The 23087-nt window shown below is 46.7% G+C and overlaps 1 protein-coding gene across 1 annotated transcript in view; it reads left to right on the forward strand.

Moving 5' to 3' along the window:
- Window positions 1-11162, forward strand: part of AHDC1 (AT-hook DNA binding motif containing 1) — a 270588-nt gene extending 259426 nt beyond the window's left edge. The window contains exon 6 of the mRNA XM_070949747.1: window positions 10799-11162. The gene's annotated coding sequence lies outside the window, so the exon portion shown is untranslated. The remainder of the gene's footprint in view (window positions 1-10798) is intronic.
- Window positions 11163-23087: the final 11925 nt, after the last annotated feature.

Below are 23087 nucleotides of genomic sequence, written 5' to 3' on the forward strand. Positions count from 1 at the left end.
CGAGGTATGCACCTGTGCCTTTAATCCTCTTGATTAGGTTGTTCCACCATGTGCACACACCTCCTCCCCCTCTCTTCTCTCCCCTCCCCACCATCAGAAGGCCTTTTCCTGGAGTGCAGATGCCTGTCTGGATTTTGTCCCCTTTCCTCCTGTGTTTTTCAGCTTTAATCAGGATGTACTCAAAGCCATCAGGGGCTGGGTAATTTGGCACTAATTGCATGCCAGGTTTGTTTCTCACCGGCTTGTTCCATTTCAGAGAAGGAGCTTCTCTTTTTTTTAACAATCAATCGATAATGGATTAGCATACTGAAACAGCCATATTAAAGTCACATTAAATGCTCATTTAAATCCATTCACGGGGAAAGGAGGGAGGGAGGGAGGCAGATCAGCTTGGGTACTTCTTTAATGCAGATGTACTGAGGTGGGGCCCTCCAACTGTGTGGCACTAGCACTCTGAGCGAACCCCCATTCTGGGGGATGCAGGAAGGATGTAGTCTAGCATCCCCCAAAGCGTGAGGCCGGCCAGCCAGCCAGCGGTGCTCTAATTAATGCTTAGCTTCTGGCCCCTGGAATGAATCCCCAATAGCTGGGCTTTAAAAATAACAACATGCTGAAAAGGAAACGCAAAGAGGGAAGGATGACAAACGTTGGGGAAATCATTTGTCAGTGCTGGGTGGGCTCGAGAGGAATTGTTTTTTGGGGGGTACACCAGGCCCTAGCATTGATGCATTTTAGGCATCTTTTCTTTTTTTAAAAAAATCCTCTTTGTCTGTAGGTCTCCCCTTCATACTTATATATTAATGGCAGTGGGGAAATCCAAATTTTTTTATTACCAGTTCTGTGAGCTTGGCTTGGTGAGCGTGGTGTGGCTTGGTGGGCGTGGCTTGGTGGGTGTGGCAGGGAAAGGATACTGCAAAATACCCATTCCCACCCCACTCCAGGGGAAGGATAATGCAAAACCTCCATTCCCTCCCCACTCTGGGGCCAGCCAGAGGTGGTATTTGCCGGTTCTCTGAACTGCTCAAAATTTCCGCTACCGGTTCTCCAGAATCTGTCAGAACCTGCTGGATTTCACCCCTGATTAATGGGCTGGCTTTATTCTTTATTTTTTACTGGTTCTTCGTGGTCTTAGCTTGGTTTTCGTGCTGGAGAGATGTTATGAAGAAAGCGCTTTGGGATTTTGGATCAGGAAAAGCAGGAGAGAAATGCAATTAATTGATGAGTGAACAACTCCTGGTAACCATAACCTATTGAGTTCACAATGCTGCCTTGTTCTGAGTAAGGAGATATATTGGGTTCAGCTTGCCCAAGATTGCCTCTGTGCACCCCTTCCCGAAATACAGGGATTAAAATATCCAGCCAAAATACCAGGAGAGAGAGAGAGAGAGCATCCTGTTAACAGCCCTACTTCTTCCTTTCTGGCAAAGTCTTCTCATCGTTGATTAACGATCCTTTCGTCAGATGTACCTGGCACTCCCTGCCTTTGCTAGATGTACTGCTGTGCTGCTAAATTCAGCCCTTGCTATTGAATCTGATGTGCGCTTCACCTCTCTGGCCCCAATCAGCTTTCAGGTGAACCCAGATTCCCCCACCCACCCACCCTTGAGGGGAAAAAAACCCCAGAAGGAAAGGTGTTGGCACAAAAAAAGCCAACTTGCCTGGACTGTCCTTGGAGCTCACTTTGTTCTGCCAGTGCAGCTTTAACAGTGCTTCCTAGCAGCAGTGTCTCTTTCAGCCTTCTCTGGATGGAGATGGCAAGGACCAAGGACAAGAAAACCAACTATCTGAATTCAAAGCATGTTTCTGCTGATGAGTGATTGCTTTTTCCCAGAATTCAGCTTCTGGAAAATTTCTTTCCACCACTTCTTCTTTTTTTTTCTTTTAAGAACCAAGTTTGCACATCCCTCAAGGCTACAAAGATTGTCTGGAAGTATGTGGGCTGATCATTGCCTAGTGAAATCTCAAAGGCCAGAGGGGAGGCTGCTGACTCAGATTCCCGGTGGTCACGGAGCGAGGAGGGATTCGGTATCTTGCATAAGACCGTGGTCCCTCGTGGCAGTAAATAAGCAAATGTGTTCCTCGTTTAATTTGCATCTTCCGTTAAGGATTAGCAAGTCACAGAGAGGATTCAGGCCAGTTCTTCCTGGCAGACTGGGTTATCTTTTGCATAGGTTATCTTTTGTCTCGGGCAAATCTGTGAGCCATTTGCCTTCTCCAGGCAAATTCTGAAGTGGTGTCTTCTGGACAGGACAACACCATTCGTCTGAATCTTAAAATCAGTTGGCTCTGTAACCCTAGTCTGGTCTTTCAAAAGGCTTTGGCCGTGCTTCTTCCATCCCCCTTATCTTTCGGCCATGCTGGTTAGCACCGAGAGGTGCTGAGATTCAGATTGCAGGAGGAAGATGCAAGAGTCCCACAAGTCAGAGAAGACTGGGCTGTAATCGTCTTGAACACTTATCTTCATCCCTCATTCCATCTTTCCCTGCTGCTGCATGCCTAATGAGAAGCTAGAGATCCTCAGAAATCTTTAACAGGAAGAAAAACTGAGAACCTTTTTCTCGTTCCAGTGAGAAAAACTGGAACCTTTTAGCCCACAACTAGTATTCTCTTTCTTTTCAAGGCTTCCGTAGTTGTCCCCAGGCATCTAGAAAGCACTCACATTTGTGTTGCAAAGGCCACTAAAGGCTCTGCAAAGTTTGCCCTTCCTCTAGATCTAAACCTATTTATGCCACAAAACCTCTCACTAGGTCTGATAAAGGAGCCATCTTTACGACTGCCCAAGTAGGAACTTGGAGTTATTTCAGTGGTGAAATCCATTTTTTTTTATTTCAGGTTCTGTGGGCATGGCAGGGGAAGGATACTGCAAAATCCCCATTCCAGGGGAAGGATATTGCAAAATCCCCATTCCCTCTCCACTCCAGGGGAAGGATATTGCAAAATCCCCATTCCCACCCACTCTGGGGCCAGCCAGAGGTGGTATTTGCCGGTTCTCTGAACTACTCAAATTTTCCGCTACCGGTTCTCCAGAATTTGTCAGAACCTGCTGGATGATCACCTCTGGTGATCGCACACATGCAGAGGTATACATGCGTGCTCCAGAATATCAGAAGTCTGTTAGGCAGATTCCCTTCCGCTTCTCTCTAGCCCTTTTGTTGTTGTTCTTTTGCTTGATTTCTCCTCTTGACCCAAGAGAGAGAAGAAGTCAGGGAGAGCTGGAAAATTCCTGCTGGAAACTCAAAAAGAGCTTCAGTCAGTCAATGTAAGGCAAATGAGCAGTCATAGTTGCTGGGGTTATCTAGCAGTCTAAGCCATCATTTTTGGGGGTTGGGTGTAGGATGCCATGTGGATCCAGCCTTATAATAGCCTTGTATCAGCCCATAACGGGGAGCAGAATTTATGTCTTCCAAAAAGTATATGAATTAGGCAGCTTTCCCAAACTTAACCATTTTCAAGAAAGGTGGAGTTCAACTCCCAGAATGTCCCAACCAGACTGGGGGTACTCTGGGAGTTGTGTTTTTTTTTTTAATTTGATTTATATGCCGCCCTTCTCCGGAGACTCAGGGCGGCTTACAATGTGTTAAGCAATAGCCTTCATACTTTTGTATATTTTATACAAAGTCAGTTTATTGCCCCCACAATCTGGGTCCTCATTTTACCTACCTTAGAAAGGATAGAAGGCTGAGTCAACCTTGAGCCTGGTGAGATTTGAACTTGCAGTAATTGCAGGCAGCTGATGTTAATAACAGTGCTTTAGTCTGCTGCGCCACCAGGGTTGAAGTCCACCTATCTTAAAATGGCTAAGGTTGGGGAAACACTGTATTAAGGGAAAGTGGTATTAAGCCATAATGTGGCTTTCTTGGTTGTGAATTAGCATGTTGGGTGAACCAAGCTCCAATAACTTGTAAACTATACATGATGGCTCCTTACAAGGTGCAGCTGTGGGTAATACGAGGCATGGTTTATGGTGAAGCTCCCCGAGACAGTTATCTTAGTTGCGGGGAGAGCTCAAAGCCAGTGGGAGAGGCTCCTGTCTCTACAGGTAGCAAGAGGCTCAGGACTAGGAAGCCAAATACAAAAGATCTAGGCATCTTGCCAAGGTATGGGAGTTGGCAGGAGTCCATAAATACCGATCTCAAAATCCAATCCAGAAGCCAGATTGCTGAGTTCAGTCTCAGCACATCATTCGAACTGTGGCTTCCTGAGAAAACTGCAAAATGGTATTTGATGGGCTTCATACATTGCACTAAGCCACCTTCTGATTCAACGGAGTTAAATTAACCACAGTTGGCTACGATTTATACAATATGCAAAGCTGTAAGCCAAAGTTTAGGAACCACCACCTCTTGTTTCATACAACACTAAATACCCTGTTTCCTCAAAAATAAGACCCAGCCGGAAAATAAGTCCTAGCATGATTTTTTCAAAATAAGCCCCAGTTAAGATTATCAGCCAGATGGATGCATTTAGTACCGTATTTAGCCAAAAATATGACCTAACCAAAAAATCAGCCCTAATGCGTCTTCTGGAGCAAAAATGAATATAAGACCTGGTCTTATTTTCGGGGAAACACGGTAGTAGAAAAGCAAACCATATTACAACAAAGGCCCTTCAGATATGTCAACAAACTGCCAGAATTCTAGCCAGCATGATTACTGTTCAGGGTACCCAGCTTGTGAGGGGTTGGGGGGGAACCTGTTTAGCGTGATAAGGAGAACCTAATTTGTATAAATTTCTCACCACCCTTTATCCATCCCTTCTGTTGATATATCGTGAGGCAGATTGTCTGGTAACAGAACCGTATTATGGCCATGCTTTCACTGGTCTCTTCTATACGCACCTCATTCATCTTGAGTGTTGTGTGAGATCACCTATTCATCTACATCAGGGGTGTCAAACTCGATTTCATTGAGTGCCGCATCAGGGTTGTGTTTGACCTTGGGGGGGGGCAGGGGGAGTGGCCAGCTTGACGTCACTCGTGTCGGGGGCGCCTGTGGCGGCCTGAGTGCTCTGCCAGGGAAAACGGACTTCCGAAGTCCGTTTTCGGCTGCAACAGCCTCCTGCAACCCTCTGCCAACAAAAATGGTGCTCTATTTTTGCTGGCAGAGCCATCGCGTGCCAGTCCTTCACTGTTTGTTTGACACTCCTGATCTACCTCTTCTTTCCAGGCCTTGGGCCTGCCTAAGATCCAGAAAGTTTGAAAGGTTAGGGTGGGTTAATCTAAGAGACAAAGTTGGGAAAAGGGGCTTCTGTATCTTCCCAGAATATTATCAAGGCAGCCATTCCTCCCGTCGCTGCCTACTGGCATCCATTTTGATGCCACTTCTAAACCTCTTGCTCTCCCAACACATACCTTTTGCAGCTCTCCCATGTTAATTAAGCTGAACAAGGCTGTCCTCCGTCACAGTCTCTATGACAACTGATCCCTCCGTTCTCCTCATCCTTTGACTCCCTAGGACGCCTGTCACTCTGCTGCTTCTGCCTGAGGGCCTCCATCATTTTTCACGGGAGGGTTAAGTGCTCCATGCCTCTGCATTTTTATGTCTCCTGATCCCCACGTGGGTCGGCCTCTGAAAACTACAAAGTCTGGTTCATAGAGCCTGAAAGAAGCTCTTGTCTGCTTCTGCTTGGACTGAAAGGCCTGTGTAGTACAACTAATGCTATGCGTTGATTCAGTCCCACAATTGCTGGGTTACCCGATAGGTTAAACCATCAACCCTTAAAGAAAATTAAACTCTGGCATTCACGTTATATGCTATGCCCAAATAACTATCATCAACTTGCAGTTTGTTTATTTTTTTGATTTATTGATCTCGCAGAATTTCTAGCCCTCATGGTTCTGTAGTTCCACAAATTCGGGGTGGCTCAAATCAATTAGCACAACAACAGAGCCACACAAGTCAGGGGTGTTATGCAGACTGATCATGCATTGGACCTTAAATGCACGCTCAGTCTTCCTGTTTAAGTAACGGAACCAACTGGACTTCAGATGGTATTCTAGGAATAGGTCCACCCAGAAAATACCTCCCTAAAGTCTCTGGCTTCTCCAACGTCCCAAGGAAAGGGATTTAAACCACCACTGACCAGGTGGAACAGGCTCTGTTTAGAGAAAGTGAACCTGTGGGTAGTCTGGACCCAAGCTTCATAAGTCACAACCAGCATTTCAGCTGTATCCAGAATCACACTGGCCACTAATGCAGGTGTATTGATGCTAAAACCGACTGCAGTCTACACAGCAGCTAAATGCCATCTTCAAGGGTCTCCTAAGTAGAGTCCATTGTAGTAATCCAACTTTGAGATAATAGCAGCAGAAGGGACTCCTATTCTCAAAAGGAGAGACTTGGCTTCTATGTTTCCACAACAGGTTGGAACTACAGGTAATCCTCAATTTACAACCACAGTTGAGCCCAAAATTTAGGTTGCTAAGTGAGAAATTTCTTAAGTGAGTTTTGGCCCGTTTTTATGACTTTCTTGCCATATTTGTTAAGTTGAATCACTGCAGTCATTAAATTAGTAACACAGTTGTTAAGTGGATCTCGTTTTTCCTCGTTGACTTTGCTTGTCAGTAGGTCGCAAAAGGGATCATATGACTCCGGGACTCTGCAGTCATCATAAATATGAGTCAGTTGTCAAGTATCGAATGTAAATTACATGACCATGGGGGATGCTAAATGTGAATGTGAAAAATGCTCATAAGTCACTTTTTTCAGTGCCGTTGTAACTTCAAATGGTCACTAAACAAATTGTTGTAAGTCGGGGACTACCTGTACAAACGACAAAACCATGGTTGTCCCAAAGGTGCTTTTTCAAGAGGCAACTGGACTTTCTGGTTTTCCTTTGAAGTTGTTTCGCTTATTATCTAAGAAATTTCTAACCATGGTTTAGCTCGGGGGTCAGCAACCTGCGGCTCTGGAGCCAGATGTGGCTCTTTCACCTCTCTGCTGCGGCTCCCTGTCACTCAAAATATGCATCACAACTGCCAATGTGCGACACCCGCCAGCATGCGATTTATTGAGCTTTTCAACCCCCCGTAAGCCAACCATGGATAAATCCAAGAAAAGAAAAGTTTCAGAAGAAAACAGAACATTTAATTCAACTACATATGCTAGTTTTGTGGCTGCTCAAGAAATAGTCAGGCACGGGAAGGGTTTTGTGGCTCCCGGTGTTTTCTTTTCTGTGGGAAACTGGTCCAAATGGCTCTTTGAGTGCTTAAGGTTGCAGACCCCTGGTTTAGCCTAATCTAGTATGTTGTAGAAACCCAGTCCCTGCATGGGATATTTCTCTGAAGACAACTCTACATGTTGTATTTCAGTTCTCTTCTTTACCAGCTTGTTGGCTTGCTGCCAGTTCCCAAAAGCTCTAAGTCAGCATGGTCAGTGTTCTCATAAGGCTGACAAACTATCTTGTACCAGTGGCAAAGAGGAGGGTAAAATATGATGTGGTTTATTTTTGGCTTAGTGCCGTGTTGGTGAACCTTTTCGGCACCGAGTGCCAAAACGGGAGTGCACCGGAAACCGGAAGAGCAGCCATCCAGTGCGCATGTGTGCACCGGGAAGATGATCTTCCGGTTTCCAGTGTGCGCATGTGCACCGGCCACCTAGTCTTCTGGTTTCTGGCACGCATGCGCACATGAAGACCAGGTGGCCGGGGTGCATGCGCGCACCGGAAACTGGAAGAGCAGCCACCCACGCATGCGCGCACCGGGAAGATGATCTTCCGGTTTCCGGCGCACATATGGGCCCCGTCACCTGGTCTTTGGTTTCTGGCATGCATGCGCACCGGGCGATGACTCTTACGTTTTCCAGTGCTCCTGCATCCGTGAAGACCATCTGGCCTGTTCGCCGGAACCTGGAAGAGCAACAGGCGACGGCTTATTCATTAAGCTACAGTTAAAGAAACCATGACTCAGTGCAATGTGTGAACTCAGCCAAAATACCTTTCACTACCAGTTGCTGGACAAGAAAATACGTGTCATTCTCCTTGTAGGCTTCACAAAGGCCTGATCCAGACACGTTTGTGTGTTTTTGATTTCATGTATCGCACCAGGAGGGTGCCAAGTTTGAGGAAAGCAGTGCAGTTTAGATACTTTTGCGACACTTGCAAAATTAGTTTGATAGTAAATTTTTGAGACCTTTTGCCATTACTTTGCCCAAACATGTAATGACTTGGGGAGAAAAGTTTTTCTGTCTTCCAGAAGCTACTTTACAGTTGCCAGCATCCCATCATGAGCCATAGTGGCGCAGTGGTTAGAATGCAGTATTGCAGGCTAATTCACTGCTCACTGCCGGGAGTTCGATTCTGATCAGCTCAAGGTTGACTCAGCCTTCCATCCTTCCAAGATCAACAAAATGAGGACCCAGATTGTTGGGAGCAATATGCTGACTCTGTAAACTGCTTAGAAAGGGCTATAAAGCACTATAAAGCAGTATGTAAGTCTAAGTGCTATTGCTATCACCCCAAACCCAATTGGGGCTGGGCTAAAGGGAGTTGGGTTTAGCAACAGGGTGCCCTAATTTGTCCTTCCTCTGGCCTTAAGTTTTTCTTCTAGACCAGAAGAATTCCCCCATTTCATGGTCCACGCAGAGCTGATCAGGTCTATTGCCTTCAGTGTATTTTAGGGCCATGCAAAATTTCAAATCAGGGATTTCGTTTGAACCCGCTGTGATCAATCATCTGAACCGAATTGACTTTCCAGATCAGACTGGAAAGCTAAAATGACCTGGATGCCTCTGAACCTCTCAGATATTGCAGGAAAGCTTTGGTGCATGTGAAAAAGAAACTTTTCCCCAACTCTCGTATTAATTGATTGATTGATTGATTGATTGATTGATTGATTGATTGATTGATTGATTGAGCCAGTTTGATTTTGGAAGTTGTATTGATGAGGGATATTGAGCCGGTTTTGATTTTGCAAGTTGATTTGGACTGAAATTAATCCATGCACCTCCGTTTGCCATTTATAGACCGGGGAATGCACTTCCAACACTTATAGGTAAAACTTCAGAAAGGCATTGTGGGTCATTGTTCCAGGCTGTTGTTGGAAGAAATATCCTTCTGGGTTCAGCTCCAGGTGGGGAAAAAGACACTGGAAACATGGAGACTGCTTGGAAAGATGGTTTAATGGTGGACAGGATCACATGGTTTGAGTTCCTGAGCAGAAAAAGGGCAGAGATGCTGCGAGTCCCCGGGTTTTATGCCCTCTCTGGGCTTTGAACTTCCTGGGGCCCAGAAAGAGTATCCTGATTGGTTGTCAAGATTCCCAGGGGGTGGGGGTCTTAGCTAGCCTTGCTGACTGATGTAATCTTCCCAGGTGCCTTTTTTTTTTTTTTTGCTTTAATTTATATGCCACCCTTCTCCAGAGACTCAGGGCGGCTTACAATGCGTTAAGCAATAGCCTTCATACTTTTGTACATTTATACAAAGTCATCTTATTGCCCCCACAATCTGGGTCCTCATTTTACCTACCTTTGAAAGGATGGAAGGCTGAGTCAACCTTGAGCCTGGTGAGATTTGAACTTGCAGTAATTGCAAGCAGCAGATGTTAATAACAGTGCTTTAGTCCACTGTACTACAGACTTTTGGTGAGTTTCTGTTGCTAGATGGGTCCTATTGTGTTGCAGATGATGGTCCATTGACAAAGGGGGGGAATGAGTGAGCTAGGCTGAGGCCTTAATGGCCCATTGACAAAGGGGGGGGGTCAGAGGCAGAAAGGTGGAAGCTGCTTTGTCTTTAAACCATGTTTCTCCATTTCTCATCCAGGGAAATATATTCTGCCTTTTTAATATTTCCTAAAATATTTCATTCTTCTAGGAGAGGGGTGGGTGCTAACTTCCTACACTATTTTCCTTCAATCCAACACTATCCAATTGCTAGTTGAGGTCTTAACACCTTGGTGAAAGTTGTCTTAGATTAGCAACCTAACCTCCTCACTCCACTTCAACCAATTTGGCAGTCAGCAAGCCACACTGCAGATGTACAGGTGGAAGGCATATAAGGCCAAACACATAGACGAGCCCCTAAGCCTTGTGCTTTAACCCAGGATGATGAGTTGCAACCCAGGGTTGGAAAAAGATTAGATTAGATTAGATTAGAATTCTTTATTGGCCAAGTGTGATTGGACACACAAAGAATTTGTCTTTGATGCCTATGTGCTCTCAGTGTACATAAAAAGAAAAGATACATTCGTTAAGAATCATAAGGTACAACGCTTAATGATAGTCATAGGGTACGAATCAGTGGTGAAATCCAAATTTGTTTACTGAGGGTTCTGTGGGCGTGGCTTGGTGGGTGTGGCAGGGGAAGGGTACTGCAAAATCTCCATTCCTACCCCACTCCTGGGGGAAGGATATTGCAAAATCCCCATTCCCTCCCCACTCGGGCCAGCTAGAGGTGGTATTTGCCCTTCTCCGAACTACTCAAAATTTCCGCTACCGGTTCTTCAGAACCTGTCAGAACCTGCTGGATTTCACCCCTGGTACAAATAAGCAATCAAATCCTACTAGGAAACAATCAATATAAATCGTAAAGATACAAGCAACAAAGTTACAGTCGTAAGTGAGAAGAGATGGGTGATAGGAACGATGAGAAGATTAATAGTAGTGCAGACTTGGTGAATAGTTTGACAGTGTTGAGGGAATTATTTGTTTTAGCAGATAAAAAGCAGGACATTCTTGTTATTGTCCACTCTCTGTGTCCATTATTTGCATTATCCAGCTGTGGTTCTTCTCCCTTAGGCTGATCTCCAGCTACTACCATCTGCCTCCATTTTCACTTGGTAAACTTTCTTTGTTTCTGTTCTCAGTTTCTGTTACCCAAAGGAAGAAGATTCCTGTCTGCTCACCACCCCCTTTGTTATAAGCATGCAACAGACCTGCTCCTTGTGACCTGTTTCTTTGCTGGAATGGGGTGGGAGAACAAGGAGAGATCTACCAGCGAAGATCGCCATCACCACCACGACCATCACCACCGACCAAGAGATTCCAGCAAGACCACGGAAGACTTGCATCGCCTTTTGGGGCGCTCTCCCCACACTCTCTTGTGTGGCCCCAGCTCCTCTGTTACTGCTCCTCTCTGCCCCCTTAGTGCCGGATGGATCTGACTGGGAGAAGCTCACAAACATGTCTTCTCCATTGGAAGCAAGGAGGGAGGGCGGGAGGGTTGAGGGAAACGGGCCTTTTCTATCTGCACAAAACCAGCAATTGTAAATACTTTTCAAAAATGTAAAAAAAGAAAAAGAAAAAAAAATTACAAAAGAGCAAACACCATGAAGATGTATCCTCCCATACATGCACACACACACATACATTCAAAATCTGAAATGTTTTGAAGACAAAAATAATAATAATAATTAATAATAATAATGGAGAAAAAAAAAAGGTGGCCAGAGAGTCAAAGCAGGAGAGAAGCTAATTGTGTCGGATATGCACTGAGAAATCTTATTTGCAGATTGACAAAAAAAAAAACAAAAACAAAAAAGTAACAAGAACCTATTTATTGTATATAATGTTTTATTATAAATCGTGAATTGTATATTGCATCTGTACATCTGCTGTGGTTTTGTGATGTGCAAATTTCAGCATGGGTTTCTCATTGAGAGTTTTCAGTTGCTTTTCTATTGTTTGGGGGAGTTTTGAAACAAAAAATATTTTGTTTTGGGTTGGTTTTTTTCTTTGTTTTGTTTTGTTTTGGCAGGACACACCCAAAGACCCAAGTTTGTATTAAAAAAAAAACACAAAAAACTAGGGAAAAAAATAGACAAGCTAATACACCCTTTCGTTGAGGAAGGGGAGGGGGGAGAGGGAGGAGGGGAGGGGAGGGAACGAAGTTTTCTTGAGTTCTCATTGGCCACCTGTAAGCCCAAATGAGTACAGTATTCCTTTCCTCCGCGTGCGCCCTTTTATGCCAGTGCTGAGCTCAGGGTGTGTGCGTGCGCGTGTACGCATGCGTGCGACTCCCCCCCCCCCATCCCACCCTTTTCCCCTCTCCTCCCCACCCCGCCTTTTGTCCTGCTCTCTATTTCCCTCCTTTTCCTGTTTTGGAAACTTCCGTACAGCTTTGTGGATCGTGCAGAAAAAAAAAAGAGAAGAAAAAAAAAGGAAAAAAAAAAAAGAATAAACCCCATCCTGTGTTGTCCATTTGTGCATCTAAATATACCAGCCTTGGTAGTTGCTTGGAGACGAAACACACTCAAATCCTCCGGATTGGCACCATCTGAGCCGCCGCCGCCGCTGCTTGCTTGATTCCTCCTCTCTCCCTGGCCAAAAAATTTGTCTTCGTCCACCCCCCGAATCCCCCCCCCCTCCCACCACCGCCACTTTTTTTTTTCTTCTTCCCCTTCTTTTACTGCTCCCTCTCCCGCACCCCAATTGGTCTTTTTGTGTATTTAGGAAGGAATTTTTAATAGACACTTTTTTATATTAAAAGAAACCTATATATTGAGTGACGAGCTTGCCCCGTGTGCTTCTGTTGGCCGTTTGAATGTATGCTGCTTGGGGAGGGGCGGGGGAGGAATTCGGGGTGGGGGGAGGTTAAAACGGCTTCGCAGCGGGGGTCCCCGCTCTTGGCTGCGCCCCGGGACGGATGGGAAGCCGAGCTGCTCGACGCTGCCAATCCAGAAGACCCCGAGCTCGTGGAGTTCGCACCACGCGGAAAACCAGCCAGGTGTGAATGCAGCCGCGGCGGCATCCTTCACTGATCGCGGCGCACGTGGGGAAAGGGGACCCAGATTTGGGCTGCGTGCAAGCCAAGCCCCCCTGAATAGCAGAGCCTGTCTTCTACCCCACCCCGCCGACGCTCCTACTCCAAAGCATCCAACCCTTCCATTAGCAAAGCGTTGGCTGGTTTGCTTTTCTCTCCCTCCCTCCCTCTCTCTCTTCCTTCCTTTTCTCCCTCCCTCTCTCCCTTCCTCCCTCTCTTTGTTCCCTCCCTCCCTCCCTCCTTCCCTCCCTCTCTTTCTTCCTTCCTTTTCTCCCTCCCTCTCTCCCTTCCCTCCCTCCCTCCCTCTTTCTTCCCTCCCTCCCTCCTTCCCTCCCTCTCTTTCTTCCTTCCTTTCTCCCTCTTCCTTCCTTCCTTCCCCCTTCCCTCTCTTTCTTCCCTCCCTCTCTTTCCCTCTCCCCTCTTTGTTCCCTCCCTCCCTCCTTCCCTCCCTCTCTTTCTTCCTTCCTTTCTCCCTTCTCCCTCTTCCTTCCTTCCTTCCCCCTTCCCTCTCTTTCTTCCCTCCCTCCTTCCCTCCCTCTCTTTCCCTCTCTCTTTCCCTCTCCCTTTCTGTCTTCCCTCCCTCCTCCATCTCTTCCTTCCCTCCCTCTCCCTCTCTCTCTTTCCTCCCTCCCTTTCTTCCTTCCCTCTTTCTTTCTTCCTTCCCTCCCTCCCTTTCACTCTTTCTTTCCTCCCTCCCTCCCTCTCCCTCTTACCTCCCTCTCTCCTCCATCTCTCTTCCTTCCCTCCCTCCCTTTCCCTCTCTTTCTTCCTTCCCTCCCTTTCCCTCTTTCCTCCCTCCCTCCCTCTCCCTTTCTTCCTTCCCTCCCTCCTCCATCTCTCTTCCTTCCCTCCCTCTCCCTCCCTCCCTCTCCCTCTCTTTCCTCCCTCCCTCCCTCCCTTTCTTCCTTCCCTCCCTCCCTTTCCCTCTCTCTCTTCCTTCCCTCCCTCTCTCCTTTTTTCTTCTTTCCCTCAGTCTCGACTCAAGTTTGGCGGGGCGGGTGAGATTCCTCCTGGGCTGCGGTTCAAAAGGCGAACACCTTCTTCCGACGGCGCTGCCTCCGGCTGCCGGACGAGCTAGCCTGCCAAACGCCGCCCAGCCAAAGGGAAAGCTAAGGGCGCTGCCAAACGGCCACTTCCCTCCCTCCCTCCCGGCGAGGCTTGGGTGCGTGCGCGCCAACGCGGCGTGGATCCGAAGCCGAGGCTCTTTTCCCCGCTGCAACTTTTGCTGCCGCGTGAAGGAGGCGAGTTGGGAGAGTTGCAGAGAGGGTGTGGAGAGGAGTTGCTTTAAAATGCTTTCGAGATGAAGCTGAGGGTCGCCCATCACTCCTGTCCCCCTCCCCGTCCCGGGAGAGGTGGCAGCTGTTAGTTTACACCCAGCACAACCAAATTCTTCCAGGTCCCTGAACTCCCACATTCCTTCATCTTTCTCACTGGCCGCCAGAAAAAGTGCTCAGGCATGGGGGTGTGGTGTGGTGGGGGTTAGAGGCCTTAACACTCGGGCTATGCTGACCCAAATGACTCAATCCTGGCTGTATTCACACAACGTGCTTAACCTGAATGCTGAGGAACTCTTATTTGGAGGAGTTTATGCGATGCACCAAACCATAAAGTCCTCAAACCAGGGGTGAAATCCAGCAGGTTCTGGAAGGTTCTGGAGAATTGGTAGCGGAAATTTTGAGCAGTTCAGAGAACCTGCAAATGCCACTTCTGACTGGCCTCAGAGTGGGGTGGGAATGGGGATTTTGCAATATCCTTCCCCCAGGAGTGGGATGGGAATGGGAATTTTGCAGTATCCTTCCCCAGCCACGCCTATCAAGCCACACCATGCCACGCCCACAGAACCTGTAGTAAAAAAATTTGGATTTCACCACTGCCTCAAACGGTCTCTTTCCGCACAGCATGCAAAGCTGCAAAAACTAGTAACTTAATTCAGGATGTTGGGCAAAGTTAGCCAAGTTTGCAACGGACCTGCTGATGTGCACTGCAGGAACCTCTGGGTTTCTTCCCCAGCTTCCCCTAAAAGGTGGCCCAGAACCCAGAACAAGCCAGAGTGGAATACAGTCCTTACCTCTAAACTATGGTGGTTCTATGGCAGTGATGGCTAACCTTTTTGCCATTGTGTGCCAAAAGCAGGGTGAGCGCGAGGGGGTCGCACACGTGCGTGCTCACACCCATAATTCTATGCGCCCCACCCCCCGCGCATGCGCATGTCACCACCCTGAGCTTCCCCTGCTTTTGGCACGCGATGGCACGGTAGGCCCGTTTTTTGCTCTCCCCAGGCTCCAAAGTCTCTCTAGGAGCCTGGGGAAGGTGAAAACGGCCGTCCCCACCCACCTGGAGGCCAGAAATGGCCCATTTGCCGTCTTCCAGTGGGACTGGAAGGCCCATTTTTTGCTCTCCCCAGGCTCCAGAGCCTCTCCAGGATCCTGGAGAGGGCAAAAACAGCCTTCCCCACCCTCCCCAGGCCCTCTGGAGTCAGGAAACAGCCTGTTTCCCTACTTCTGGTGGGCCCAGAAAGCCTGAAAATCAGCTGGCCAGCACGCACATGCGCCCCAGAGCTGAGCTCGCGTGCCCACTGATATGGCAGGTGGCACGCGTGCCATAGGTTCGCCATCATGGTTCTATGGCATTGAATGTTGCATAAATGTTTCAAACTATTTTTTTTAAAAAAAAAAAAATTCTAGGCTTTACCCCAGGGAGAAAATGTTCCTACTATCTTTCAATGATAGTAATAGGAGTATATGCTATCTGGATGCAAAACTCTAGGCGGCCTATAAATGTCAGTAAAGGTAGATTTCTGCCTCTCATTGCTGCCATCTAGAGGTGGTGTAGAGCACAGCAGCCGAAACGTGATGAGCTACATATTGGCTTGTCTTTTGAGAGCATTTGGACAGGTCTTTTGTCTACAATACATCAGGACTGAGGCTCTGTGTCATCTAACGATGCCGATGATCTTCCTGGATATCAGACCTTCGTAAAAAAAAACAAAATGCCCAGCATACCTAGTGTTTGCTCTCTAAATCTCTGTCTTCCATCTCTTTTCTTGCTTGAATCATTGATTCAGAACCTCGTGATGGCAGCTCACTTCCTCTGAAAGGATTTCGAAGGTTCCCCAAAAAGCTGCCACAACAGAACCGTCTCTTTCATTGGGCTGTTTCCAAACGCCTGCCTGTTTCTGGGTGAGCTGGCTCCCTTTGTAGTCTCTGAGTGCCAGGCAGAAAAATTATCCTCCTCACCCCCTCCGGTTCTCATCTAATATGATGAAAGAGAAAACCGCCTTAGAAACTCTTCCAAGAAGGAATTTCAGAAGGATTCTCACGAATTGAGGAGGCTGCCTTACCGTGACTTAGAAACAAGATGGCCGAAGTGACGGGCTTTGAATGTGGATGTCTTGTTTTTCACAGTATAGTTGTGGTTCAGAGCAGTGGAGAAATGTAAAATTTCATACTACCGGTTCTGTGGGCGTGTCGGGGAGGGTGTAATGTGACTGGATGGGCATGGCCAACTTTTTTTTTTTTACTTTTAAAAGCATTTTAAAAGAGGCCGAAGAGGTTTCAGAAAAAAATGCTTTGAGAAGCCTCTGACGATCCCATCTGAGCCATGCAATCATCAGAGGCTTTTTAAAAAACTTTTAAAAGCATTTTTTCGGCCGAAGAGGTTGTAGAAAAAATGTTTTTAAAAGTAAAAAAAAAAAAAAAAAAAGCCTCTGATGATCGCGCAGCTCAGCTGAGCATGGGGGGGGAGGGATTTTTGCTACCGGTTCTCCGAACCACCCGCCGCCATCGCTAACAGATCGGGCGATCTGGTCCGAACCGGGAGCATTTCACCCCTGGTTCATGGGTGCTATTCAGCCGGTTCTGACAGGTTCTGGAGAACCGGTAGCGGAAATTTTGAGTAGTTCAGAGAACCGGCAAATACAACCTCTGGCTGGCCCCAGAGTGGAGACGGAATGGAGATTTTGCAATATCCTTCCCCTAGGAGTGGGGAGGGAATGGAGATTTTGCAATATCCTTCCCTTACCACGAAGCCACACCACGCCCACAGAAACAGTAGTAAAAAAATTTGAATTCCACCACTGTTGTGGGTGCAAGTGACGTGCCGCCATCTCTGCCTTCCCGCATCTTCTTTCGCTCCCAGGACAGATTCTTCCTATTGGGCTTTTTTTTCCTTAGTGGTATTATATCCCACCACCTTTGAAAGGGCAGCATTGCCCTTGAGGAATGGGCAGGGATCTTCTTGGAAAGACACAGAGGGGAAATCATCTGTCCGGCTCCATTGCCCACATATCTGGTGGAGAATTTCCAAAGGCCATCTGTGCCCTGGCCTATTTAAGTCAAGTGTCACAAATTCCGGGCAGTCCTCTCTGATTCAGGGGACCTGGTGGCATTGGGGTGGACGTAAAATATGGCAGGCTGCTAATATTGCGGTCCGCAGTGGAGGGTGGCGGATCTGGCATATTGCACACAGAGGACAAGCTTCCTTCTTTTAATTTCCAGCCTCAAAATAGAATGGGGGCCTCTGCAAAAAAAAAAAAAAAAAAAAAAATGCTCAGGCATCAGCAGAACTCCACAGGGAAATATGCGCCATAAGCCATAATCGCAGAGGAGTTACCACAGGCTCCTTGTCATGCTGTATAAACTCGGCGCTAAGAGGGTGTAGGTGGGAATTTGCAGAAAGTGGAAGGCTTGGTAATGAATGCAGAGCTAACTCCCTGGATTCGGCATTCTTCAAAGGGTGGGAGGGGTGCTTGTTTCTCCCCCTCCCTCCCTCCCTCCCTCCCTCCCCGCCCCCAATCACAGTGCAGGAAGGGTCACACGGCTGTGCCAAGCCAACTAGAAAAACTTTCCCAAGTTATGTTGCAAGGCCCGGCATGCTGTTTAAATCCAGCCACCTCCCCTCGGTGTGCATACCAGCATAGGGAGGGGTGAGAATGCTGCCTCAATGGTTTTAAAAATAAGACCTTGCCAAACTTTGCAGATTTCTTCATAAATTGGACCAGTAAGAATAGTCTGAAGGAGGGGAAATTCAAACTCGGTCTAGCAAGCAGGGAAGAGGGGGGAATGATAGTAGTGGTGAATGTTTAGTTCTTAAACCAGGGAATTGGACTCATCACCTTCCTAATACTTTTATGCATTTATTTAGGTTGGCAGAGTTGAATTAGGTCCTTCGTCTTCAGGCACGTGGCCCTCTGTAAGGTCTACCTGTGAAATTTGGCACCTTTCATATTTCTTTCTAAATGAGGCATGGAAAAGAAGAAAAGAAAAACACATAAACAGTATTTGGACCTGTCCAATGCTGGAAAAGGGACGAGGTGGCTCAGTGGCTAAGACGCTGAGCTTGTCGATCGAAAGGTCGGCAGTTCAGCGGTTCGAATCCCTAGTGCCGCGTAACGGGGTGAGCTCCCGTTACTTATCCCAGCTTCTGCCAACCCAGCAGTTCGAAAGCACGTAAAAAATGCAAGTAGAATAATAGGGACCACCTTTGGTGGGAGGGTAACAGCGTTCTGTGCGCCTTTGGCATTGAGTCATGCCGGCCACATGACCATGGAAACGTCTTTGGACAGTGCTGGCTCTTCGGCTTTGAAACGGAGATGAGTACCACCCCCTAGAGTCAGGAACGATTAGCACATATGTGCGAGGGGAACCTTTACCTTTACCTAATGCTGGAAATCATAACTAAGCAGGTATTTTACTCGTCTGCTATTATTCTGAAGTGGGTAAAATGAGGACCAAATTGTTGGGGGCAATAGGCTGACTCAACTTTATTAACAGCTCTGTCAGAGGACATACACACACACCCTGCTGTTCTAGGACTGGAGGGAACTGGTTTCCAATGGAACCACTGACTGCGGGTGGAGAAGTACAGGAACTATAGATGAATGCACCTAATATCTGGCTGGTGCAGAGGCCATTTTGAAACGCTGGCTCTCGTATAGGCTGTGTGCAAGGCCTCAGGCTACTTTTGGACTTCCTCCCACAACTTCCTTCCCTACAGCTATTGCCAGAACTTATGCTGTTCCCCCCAACCCCAAAAAAAGAAACCTGAAGGGAAAAAGGCACCAAAAATAAGTCTTGTGTAGAGAAGAAAAAAAAAAATAGTCTTGAGAGCAAGAAGCAGTAAAGGAGATTGTCTGCAGGAAGGGAAGGAGACAAGGGTGGTAAAAGAGTTTGGAAAGCAAAATTATCTGAGGAGTGGTTGGAAAATTTATTTATTTATTTTATTTATTATTTAAATTTTTATACCGCCCTTCTCCCGAAGGACTCAGGGTGGTGTACAGCCACAATAAAACAACATATCTCCATAAAATTTAAAAAACAGTTTAAAACATATTAAATAATTTGGTCCTTGTATTAAAAAACTAAAAACACCCAATTAAAATTCGTTTTCTAAGCCAGCCCAGCCTGTTGAAACAGTAGAGTCTTAAGGGCACAGCGAAAGGTCCGTAGGTCGGGGATCATATGTATCTCTGGGAGCAGGTCATTCCAGAGGGCAGGTGCCCCCACAGAAAAGGCTCTCCCCCTGGGTGTCGCCAGTCGACATTGTTTGACCAACGGCACCCTGAGGAGTCCCTCTCTGTGGGAGCGTATTGGCTGGTGGGAGGCTATCGGTGGCAGAAGGCAATCTCGTGCATACCCAGGTCCTAAGCCATGGAGCACTTTAAAGGTGGTAACCAGCACCTTGAATCACACCCGGAAGACCACCGGGAGGCCAGTGCAGCTCGCGCAGGAGAGGGGTTACATGGGTGTGCCAAGTCGCTCCCATAATCACCCGCGCGGCCACATTCTGGACCAGTTGGAGCCTCCGAGTGCTCTTCAAGGGGAACCCCATGTAGAGAGCATTACAGTAGTCCAGACGGGAAGTGACGAGGGCATGAGTGACCGTGCGCAAGGTGTCCCGCAAGATGCAGTCTGCCTGGAGAAAGCTAAAGGGAAACACGAGCGCAATAAATATCCAAAGGCCTCAAGATAAAGCTGAGTTCTACTCTGTTGGATCATGGCGTAAGATTAGGATCTAAAATGGAAATTGCAGGAAGCAGATATGCCCTAAATTTTAGAAGAAACCTAGTGTGAACAGTTGTTAGAAGGGGGCATTGAGTGTTTCTTGGAGGGGAGGGTGTCTTCCGTCTGGGAGGCATTTCAGCAGAAGTTAGTCTGCCTTCTCTCAGATCTTGCATTAATTATCTTAAGGGTTCAATGAGCTTTGATCTGGTCCCTGTCAGTTGTCACAGATATCTTGGAGAGGGGGGGTGGTTGCCCCTTTCTTTGGGAAGAAGAAAAGAAGCTTAGAAACTTAAGTTGCTCCCAACTAGGATGAGCCACATAAATATCTCTTCCGAATCTCAGATGTCCATCCCACCAGATCTAGTAGAATGGGCATGCTATGGGTTCTGTCTAGAGAGGTACATTGGGCTGGGCCTAGGCCAGGGGTCAGCAGCCTGCGGCTCTGGAGCCGCATGTGGCTCTTTAACCCCTCTGCTGCGGCTCCCTGTCAAAATATGCATCACAACCGCCAATGTGCGACACCCACCAGCACGTGATTTATTCAGTTTTTCAACCCCCGGTAGGCCAACCATGGATAAATCCAAGAAAAGAAAAGTTTCAGAAGAAAACAGAACATTTAATTCAACTACATATGCTAGTTTTGTGGCTGCTCAAGAAATAGTCAGGCACGGAAGGGTTTTGTGGCTCCCGGTGTTTTCTGTGGGAAACGGGTCCAAATGGCTCTTTGAGTGTGTAAGGTTGCAGATCCCTGGCCTAGGCAGAAGGCCTTTTCTGCTATGGGACTCCCATGATGAAATCTTCTCTTCCCAGAGATGTGGTCAACCTCATCATTTCTAAACTTTCAAAGGTCCCTCAAGACCTGGCCATGCAAGCAGGGGACGAGTAAATTTGGGAGGTGACTCCATTATTATTGCTAGCTCTCTGTTTATTATTTTTATTTTCTTGTTTAGTTCTGCTTTTATAGCTCGTTTATTTTTTAATAATTACTTAAATGATTTTAAGCAACAGTTGTTTTGTATTTATTGTTTTATTGGATTGTTGTAGCTGCCGAGTCACTTTCTGCGAAATGGGCAAACATATACATGTGAACAATAAACAAACAAATAATTCTGAAAGCCATGGTTAGGTGGCCTGTGGTTGCCTGAGCTGCCCCAATTGTCTGGGGTCTCAGAAACGCTGAACTAGAGCAGCCATTAAGGTCTTAGAAAATGAGGGGATCCTTAGTGCTTTTTCTGAGCTTGGTTGTTTTCTTACAGACGCAACCCCAAATATTCCCCTTTATCTGCCTTCGAAAGGCCTTCCGATGCTGCTGCAGTGTGTAGAGAACCACAAAGATCAGAATTGTGCAAGCGATGCTATTCCCCGTGACGCTCGTCTATGGAAATGAAAGTTGGGCTTTGAAGAAGCAAGCTATAGGAAGAGTATTGACGTGTTTGAACTTTGGTGTTGGAGAAGCTCCTGAGAATACCATGGACAGCCAAGAAGAAACAAGCCTGATCATTAAACAAATCTAATCATTGAACAGAACAACCCAGAGTTCTCACTTGGGGCACGAAGGACCAGGCCCAAATTATCTCCTTCGGACACATGATGGGAGGATCTAGCTCTCTGGAGGAGGCTCTAATGCAGGAAAAGTGGAAGGCAGAAGAACAGGAGGAGGACCAGCAGCGAGGTGGATGAACTCAGTTACAGAGACAAAGGGGAAACCACTGGAAGAGCCGAAGGACCAGAGTAGTAACAGATCGTCATGGAAAAGCTCTATGTGATCACGAAGAGTTGACGATGACTTGATGGTGCGTAATCAATCAAATCAACCACAGATCCTGAGATCCTCAAACACACAAAAGTAAGCAATCAGGTGTACGGGTCTAGCCAAGATGTAAATGTCTTGTAATGACTAAGTGAGCCTAGGTCACAACAGTTTGCCTTTGAATTCATTACGGTTTATTTCAGAACAGGCATGCATAGGCATACATTGTTAGTCCCTTGTTTTGGGATAAAAAAACCTCTGCAGTTACTTTATCTGATTATTTGTTTCCAGTTTACAACCTGAAGCAAAACTGAAAAAAGAGTTTCACCTTATCCTTTACTATAGGATCAGAGGTTAGCAAAGAAAATGGCCTGTTTTGCATTTTAATGCAAAACTAACTAATCAGTATTTCCCCAAAGCATGTGTAAACCGAGATGCAATTTCCAGACTTTGCAAAACAACCTTCAGTGGGTACAAAAATTGCCTGTTAGGGGAAAAAGTTTAAACAGAAAATGTGGAGATTAGTGAAAATAACATAGTAAACTTCCATTATGTAAGGGAAAATTGCTTGTAAATACATGCACATTAACCAACCTTGCATGCCAAAATAGGACACGTTAGGAGACATTTGCTCAAAAATGCGTAAGTGTTTTTGTGCAGACTTTTTATTGCTAGGAGGCAAAAATGACCGAAATTGGATAAAAAAAAGGAAAATAGAGAAAAGTTGAAACTGACACATGGATTTGCCCAGAATTCTTAATTCATCATTGATCATTTCCACCATTAATAAAACCACCTAAAGTGGCAAGCGGATAATCTTGCACAATTAACAATCACTACTAAAACCTTGTACACTTAACAAGCATTGGTTGAAGATAGTTACACAATTTGTTACCAATTTGCGCATGTGGTGAAAGATTGAGGTTCTCTTTTTAGGGCCAGAGGGACCACCAGCCACATGGAAGTAAGTCTACCTTGTAGGCATCACATGATGGCTGGTCCTTGTGTGGTGTGGAATTTCTTCTAGCTTCCTCAAAAAAGTCTTCATTCAGAAAGGTGGAGGGGCTCATGAATCCCATAAAACAGGGGTCGCCAATCTGTGGGTCATAGCCCACTACCAAACCGTGGCCTATTTGCAACCAACCCACACAAGCAACAGGAGCCAGCACTCACAGCCCCACTTGTGTGAGCATCATGCATGTGTGCACCTCACACAAAACCATCCCATCGGTGGTATTCAGCCAGTTCTATCCGGTTTGGGCGAATTGGTAGCGGTGTAGGGGTGGGTTCTAATTTTTTTTACTACCGGTTCTCTGGGTGTGGCTTATTTTGTGGGCGTGGTTTGATGGTCCTGTGACAGTTCTTTAGGATTTAGCAGAGGTACTGGTCTAACAGGCTTTTAACTGCTTGCAGAGCTGTACCGGTCTACCCATTTGTTCTTGGAGCTCACTGGTCTACCAGCACACTGCCTTTTAACACTGATCAGCTGTAGGGCGGCCCTTTAAAGCCCCGCAGCAAGAGTTTAAACAGTTTTTTTCTTTCTAGCCGATCAGCTGGGACTCAGGAGGCAGCAATAGATTGAGGGTGGGGGCCAAATAAAAGGTAAGAATAACGCGGGGCTGGGTGGGTGGGTGGGAGGGCCC

Source organism: Pituophis catenifer, unplaced genomic scaffold, assembly GCF_029215685.1.
Source record: "Pituophis catenifer annectens isolate HBS135680 unplaced genomic scaffold, rPitCat1.0.hap2 SCAF_9, whole genome shotgun sequence".
NCBI classification, from domain to species: domain Eukaryota; kingdom Metazoa; phylum Chordata; class Lepidosauria; order Squamata; family Colubridae; genus Pituophis; species Pituophis catenifer.